The 7,520-nt window shown below is 46.0% G+C and overlaps 1 long non-coding RNA gene across 1 annotated transcript in view; it reads left to right on the forward strand.

The window, feature by feature from the left end:
* The window catches only part of LOC146357142 (uncharacterized), a 78,204-nt gene extending 77,367 nt beyond the window's left edge, over nucleotides 1–837 (forward strand). The window contains exon 5 of the long non-coding RNA XR_014786606.1: nucleotides 343–837. This is a non-coding gene — a long non-coding RNA (uncharacterized LOC146357142). The remainder of the gene's footprint in view (nucleotides 1–342) is intronic.
* Nucleotides 838–7,520: the final 6,683 nt, after the last annotated feature.

A 7,520-nucleotide genomic window follows, 5' to 3' on the forward strand; every position in this document is an offset into this window, starting at 1 on the left:
TCATCTCCACACTCTGGCCGCCCTGCATTTGCAGCTAGACAGCCGATTTCAGCTGTCTAGCCACAGTGCTTCGGAGCATGGGTGGTGGCAGCTGCCGGACAATGCATAGAAAGAGTCATACTGGCCCTTCCAAGGTCCCCACCCCTCCCCACCCTGGGAATGTCCCTGTTTCCCCTGTTCCATGCTGCTAGCGTGGAGCCCAGGATGATCCACACTGCCTATGAAGCAGTGGGGGTGGGGGCGGGGAGGCAATTTTCTGGGAACCGAGCTCAGAGTGTGGGCTCCGAGGTTGGTTCCCGCAAACCGAATAATGGTCATCCAGCCACTGTCTAGCGTCCATAGGATTGTGCCCTTAATGTTTTACCATCTATGCTTTTAGAGGAAAGATATCAAAAAAGGTCCCATACCATGAATGTACACACCCCTGTGTCAGAGGGGAAGTGCAAACTGTTGGGCATCTTTTGTTGATGTTGTTCAGTCATTCAGTCCTGTCCGACTCTTCGTGACCCCATGGACCATAGCACTCCAGGCCTTCCTGTCCTGCGCTCTCTCCCGGAGCGTGCTCAAGTCCATATTCATTGCAATCTTTTGTTACATTGTTCCTTTTATCGAGAAATTTGCTGGGCTTTTATTAAGCCTATTTTACACCCCCCCCAAAAAAAATGCCAGGCAGATCAAATGAATTTTACCTTTCTTTTCTTCTGTCTGATGAGGGGTCATGTTAGGGGTTGGTTTGGGTTTTTTTAGATTTTGTATAATTATCTATTGTGTGTGTAAGTATGGTACATGTATGGTGCTGATCTATGATCATAATAAAAATCTATCTATCTACCCTGGATTACTTTCTCGAAACATCTAGAGGACTCTAAGCTATTTGTGCTTTATTTACCAATTTACTCATTGAGTAGGAAGGTCGGAAGGGAGATTGCAACTGCATTCAGCTGAATACAATTAGTTGCAGGGAAGACTGTAACCATGTTGAGCTGAACACAGTTACAACCTCCCTTCAGGCTTTCCCACTGAATGCAGAAACATTGGGTTGGTTTGCATCCCTTCCATGTTCACAGTGTTGAATGCCTGAATAGCATCCATACTTACCCCTAAAAACACAGTGCATTAGGTGCTCATTTTGCAGAACATTACATGCTCCTTCCAAGCACAGGCCAGAAAAAGCCCAAGGTTTTCCCAACAAGAAAGACGCTCTCTCTTGAGAAAACAAGCCTCTTTAAAATTCTAAACAAAATCACTGCTGGGGTTCTCAACAGCGAGCACAAGATGTCTTGAAGTGCAGTCGCTGTAAGCAAACGTGTTCTGAATATTTCAAGCCTCATGCATTTTCACTTTAGCAGAAGTGTTTTCTGAACAGAGAATTTGCCAGAAAGCAGCATGGTAAATCAGAAACTGACACTGCAGATGGCCCCTGTTCTGCTCCAAATGGGATTCTTTCCTGCACATTTAGCTGAGCTGTAAGAAACATCGGTAACCTGCATTTTAACTGTAGATAACATGTTGTTGTTGTTCAGTCGTTCAGTCGTGTCCGACTCTTCGTGACCCCATGGACCATAGCACAACAGGCCTTCCTGTCCTGCGCTCTCTCCCGGAGCGTGCTCAAGTTCATATTCATTGCATCAGTGATGCTGTCTAGCCATCTCATCCTCTGCCGTCCCCTTCTCCTTTTGCCTTCAGTCTTTCCCAGCATCAGGGTCTTTTCCAGGGAGTTTTCTCTTCGCATTAGGTGGCCAAAATATTGGAGCTTCAGCTTCATTATCTGTCCTTCCAATGAGCACTCAGGGTTGATTTCCTTTAGGATGGACTGATTTGACCTCCTTGCAGTCCAGGGCACTCGTAAGAGTCTTCTCCAGCACCACAGTTCGAAAGCATCAATTCTTCGGCGCTCAGCCTTCCTTATAGTCCAGCTCTCACAGCCATACATTACTACTGGGAAAACCATAGCTTTGATTAGACGGACCTTTGTCGGCAAGGTGATGTCTCTGCTTCTTACTATGCTGTCTAGGTTTGCCATAGCTTTCCTCCCAAGGAGCAAGCGTCTTTTAATTTCATGGCTACAGTCACCGTCTGCAGTGATCTTGGAGCCCAAGAAAGTAAAATCTGTCACTGCTTCCATTTCTTCCCCTTCTATATGCCAGGAAGTCATGGGGCCAGATGCCATGATCTTAGTTTTTTTAATGTTGAGTTTCAAACCAGCTTTTAAACTCTCCTCTTTCACCCTCAACAAGAGGCTCTTTAGATCCTCTTTGCTTTCTGCCATTAGGGTGGTATCGTCTGCATATCGGAGGTTATTGATAATTCTCCCAGCAATCTTAATTCCGACCTCTGATTCATCCAACCCAGCATTTCTCATGATGTACTCTGCATATAAGTTAAATAAGCAGGGTGACAATATGCAGCCTTGTCGTACTCCTTTCCCAATTTTGAACCAATCGGTTGTTCCATGTCTGGTTCTTACTGTTGCTTCTTGACCCTCGTACAGGTTTCTCAGGAGACAGGTAAGGTGGTCTGGTACTCCCATCACTTTAAAAATTTGCCACAGTTTGTTGTGATCCACACAATCAAAGGCTTTAGCATAGTCAATGAAGCAGAAATAGACGTTTTTCTGGAATTCTCTTGCTTTCTCCATGATGCAGCGAATGTTGGCGATTTGATCTCTAGTTCCTCTGCCTCTTCTAAACCCAGCTTGTACTTCCGGTAGTTCTCGGTTCGCATACTGCTGAAGCCTAGCTTGTAGGATTTTGAGCATCACCTTGCTGGCATGTGAAATGAGCGCAATTGTGCGGTAGTTTGAACACTCTTTGGCGTTGCCCTTCTTTGGAATTGGAATGTAAACTGACCTTTTCCAGTCTTGTGGCCACTGTTGGTTGTTCCAGATTTGTTGGCATATTGAATGCAGCACTTTAACAGCATCATCTTTTAGTATTTTAAATCGCTCGGCTGGAATACTGTCATCTCCGCTAGCTTTGTTGTTACTAATGCTTCCTAAGGCCCACTTGACTTCACTCTCGAGGATGTCTGGCTCAAGTTCAGTGAGCGCACTATCATGGCTATCTGGGACATTCAGATCTTTCCTGTATAGTTCTTCTGTGTATTCTTGCCACCTCTTCTTAATCTCATCTGCTTCTGTTAGGTCCCTGCCTTCTTTGTCCCTACCCATTACAGAAGGCTGACCAATTTAGCTCTGCACTGCTCTGAGCTTTGGTTGAGCGAAGTCCCTGACTAGGCACCTCTACAGGCTTCTCAAGCATTTTCACAGCCCCTCCTCCTGCCTTGATTTATAGGACTCTGTCCAATATGTAAGGATACTGATGCTCTTCATCTTCAATGAAAAGCTATTTGCTCAGCTATAAATGTAATTTATTGTGATATAATTACTTTAGCAGTGCTATTAATATTAAATAAGCCTTCTCCAACCTGGTGCCTTCCAGATGTGCTGGGCCACAACTCTCATAATTCCCAGCCAATAGCCATCCTGGTTGGGAATTATGGGAGTTGCAGTCCAACATACCTGGAAGATACCAGGTTGGAGAAGCTGCCTTAAAAGGTTCATGTGTACTGAGATCAAGTTGATGTTAAAGGCAATGGAGCAGTCCAGGCTTGTTGATCTTGTCTGGTGACAACTTTAGGCCTAGGATATGGGTGGGATGCAATTACAGTTAGCAACTTTCCTCCTGACAGAAGCTCACTGTGCCTTTAATAGCAGAGTAACAGACAGAAATTCAAGAGGCACATATCTACCCTGATTAGGGATATACGAAAGTGACTTACCTGTTCGCAGATGTGATTCGCGGTGGAGGGGGAGGTGCTCCATCTCTCCCCCCGGAATCCTTGATGGGGGGGAGGCGATCCTGTCCTCCCCCCCGGAATCCTGCCTGGTCGGCTCCACTCCGCGGCAGCTCCATGGAGCAGCCGGCCAGGGCCGTCCGCAGCCAGAGTTCCGGCCACAGATGGGCTGCTGCGGACGCAAATGGCGGCCACCATAGTGGCCACCATTTGCAACCAGCCAAGCTGCTGTGATAGGCTATGTAAGTATTTATTACAAAAAAAAACACCAGCGTACACAAATGGCGGCGGCTACGGAGGCCGCCATTTGCGTTCCCTATTTTTCGCCGTTCTAGCCTACGTAAATATTTACATAGGCTATTACGGCGAAAAAAGGGGAACGCAAATAGTGCCCACTACACTATTTGCATTCCCCTTTTTTTCGCTGTAATAGCCTACGTAAATATTTACGTAGGCTAGAAAGGCGAAAAATTGGGAACACAAATGGCGGCAACCGTAGCCGCCTCCATTTGCGTACGCTGTTTTTTTTGGTTCTTTTGGAGGGGTTAGCCGTGATAGGCTATGTAAATACGTAGCCTATCACAGCTGCAAGGATGCCAATGGCGGCCACAGCAGCCGGGCCGCAGCCGGCCAGGAGACCAGCCACCGGAGCTGCAGCCACTGCCGCCGCTGCATCTGCTGCATCCGCCCCAGGTAAGTTCCGTCCCATGGGGATTCCGCGGGGGGGGGGCGGGGAGCAGGAGGCCGTTCTGCCACAGATTCACTGGAATCCGTGGTGAAATATTCTGCCATCCCTAAGCCTGATGGCAGAGAATTGTGGCAGGAAGAAAGAATAGAAAGGATCAGTTACTTATATTTTTTGTGCTTTTGGAATAACAGTGACCCCACTCCTTTGGAAAGGTTAACTAGCATAAAACTGACTTCACTTAATTAAATGTAGACGCAAATACTGAGCTCTCTTCTGCTTTCTTTTGAAGTGTTTATGACTTTTTCAACAGCCACTTGTGATGCCAATGTGAAGGCCATGGCATAAACACAATCAGCAATTATACAGAACACAGATACTGTTTCCAACAATAGCATAAAGGAGACTTGAGCGAGCAAGTGTACTGGAAAGACCAGCTAAATATTCCTTGGCTTTTGTTAAGAGCTTATTTTTCATGTTTGAGTTGAAGGTCTTGTTGTTCAAGGAGTGTGTGTGTGTAGGTGGGTGGTGAGGAGTTATAATCAACTTGTTTTGATTTCTGTTGTATGTAACTGACACCAGATATCTTGGATGCTCCAGTCAGAGTTCCTGCACAAGAAGGTAAATATCATAAGATGTTTCAGTATCATGTATTAAGGGGGGACAGTGGGAGACCCTATCCAAATTGGACAGAGGGCTGAGCAAAATGATCATTTCACAAGCAGAAATGTTGACGGCCAAGCTACATGATCATCCCACAAGCAGGACTGCAACATGTCAAGGTTTTGTAACATGATGATTCAGTGATGAAAACACTTACTAGACTAACCACTATACCACACTGGCTCCAAGGGGCTGTTGCAAGAATTACTGACATAATGTTCTGTGTAACAATTTGAAGACTCTAAAAGTGTATTCAGATGCTACATAATACTAATTGTTTATTGTCATTATTAACCCCTGGATCTTAGTGAATTGAGGTACAATTCTGCCATTGGGAAAAAGCCTGAAATTTTGCACATTTCAAAGACAAGTGTCTGTGGCAAGATTTCAGTCCCTTAGGATGCAATCCTATTGAGATTATTGTAAGCTTCCAAATTTGGAGGCTTCTGGTCATCCTATGCAGGGAAGGAAAAGTAGTGGAGGGAATCTTTACCTCCACATCCTCCTGCCCTGCATTTTTGCTAGCTGGGCTTTTCAGCCCATCTAGCAAAAGCATCTCAGATGGGGAGGGAAGGAGGTTGGAGATGCATCAGGATAAGTTGTATCCTGTCCTCTCCAGTCTCTTCCCCTCCCTGCCCAACAAAATGCCCCCCTTTCCTCATCCTCCAAGATTGAGTTCCTGACCTGAAAGAGCAGTCAGTACATTTTCTTCTGTGCTGGCTGTGAGGGGGAGAGGGATCAGAGTTCTGATTCCCAGCTCCAAAATTGAAGATGCTGTCTACAGGATCATTTCCTCTGTTTCCTATCCACATTTAAAGAATGTATATAGAAACATTAACATGGCAAGCAACCCTAATAAACCATATTGTCTTTCTTAAGACAATTATTTTCTAAGATATTTTAAATCTGCAGACAAAAATCAAAGGTCATGTGAAAATAAAACATATGACTGAGGCGCAACCATGAGCACTGTTGACTTGGACATCTGATTTCTGTATCCACATTGTATCAGATCATTAGAACAAGTATTAGAACAAGTACTTGTATTAGACCATTAGAATTTGCGTTGCCCTTATTTTCGCCATAGTCTACGTAAATCTTTACGTAGACTACCAGTGCCCAAATAAGGAATGCAAATGGTGGCGCCCATGGGAGCCGCCATTTGCGTACGCGCTTTTTTTTTTCCCAAGTCACCCGTGATAGGCTACGTAACGATTTATGTAGCCTATCATGTTTGACTTTGAAAATCTAGCCATGATAGGCTACGTAAATCGTTACGTAGCCTATCACGTATTTATTTATTTTTTAACTTTACAGGGAAATGGCGGGGGCGGCAGCTGGTCAGAAGTAGGGATGTCAGAGAATTTCTCCATGAATCTCGGGGAGGCCAAATGCCAGTGCATTCAGGCCCCCAAAATTGGTGGAGAAATGGTCCGCCACCCTCCCGCCACCCCCAGGATGGGACTTACCTTGTGTGAATGTCCCTGGCGGCGGCGGGTCTGGCGGCGATCCAGCAGCAGTTCGGCAGTGGCCGCTGCGGCAGCAGGTCTTTGCATTCCCCTTATTTTCGCCATAGTCTATGTAAATGTTTACGTAGACTACACGTGCCAAAATAAGGAACGCAAATGGCGGCACCCATGGGCGCCGCCATTTGCGTATGCGCGGGTTTGCATACGCGCGGGTTTGTTTGTTTTTTTCACTCAGCCGTGATAGGCTATGTAAACATTTACGTAGCCTATCACGGCTGACTGCAGGGACGCAAACAGCGGCGGCTACAGCCGCTGCCATTTGCATTCCTGGCCGGCCGGGATTTGTGGCGGGAGGGACGGGGCGCCTCCCCCCTGGCCAGAATTTCAGGGGGGAGGGACGGGGCACCTCCAGCCAGAATTTTTTGGGGAGGAACAGAGCGCCTCCCCCCCCAAAAACAACATTCGGGATCAGGTAAGTGACTTTCGTACATCCCTGTTTACAAGTAGCTGAGGAAAGAAGGGAAGTGAAAAGCAAAGGAGAAAGGGGAAGATATACGCAACTGAATGCAGAGTTCCAGAGAATAGCAAGGAGAGACAAAAAGGCCTTCTTAAATGAACAATGCAAAGAAATCGAGGAAAACAACAGAATGGGAAAGACTAAAGATCTCTTCAAGAAAATCGGAAATATCAAGGGAATGTTTTGTGCAAAGACGGGCATGATAAAGGACAAAGAAGGCAGGGACCTAACAGAAGCAGATAAGATTAAGAAGAGGTGGAAAGAATACACAGAAGAACTATACAGGAAAGATCTTCATGTCCCTGATAGCCATGATAGTGCGGTCACTGAACTTGAGCCAGACATCCTTGAGAGTGAAGTCAAGTGGGCCTTAGGAAGCATTAGTAACAAC

The sequence above is a fragment of the Heloderma suspectum genome, chromosome 1 (assembly GCF_057233095.1).
Source record: "Heloderma suspectum isolate Gila_16-S chromosome 1, 16-S_ref, whole genome shotgun sequence".
Classification (NCBI taxonomy): domain Eukaryota; kingdom Metazoa; phylum Chordata; class Lepidosauria; order Squamata; family Helodermatidae; genus Heloderma; species Heloderma suspectum.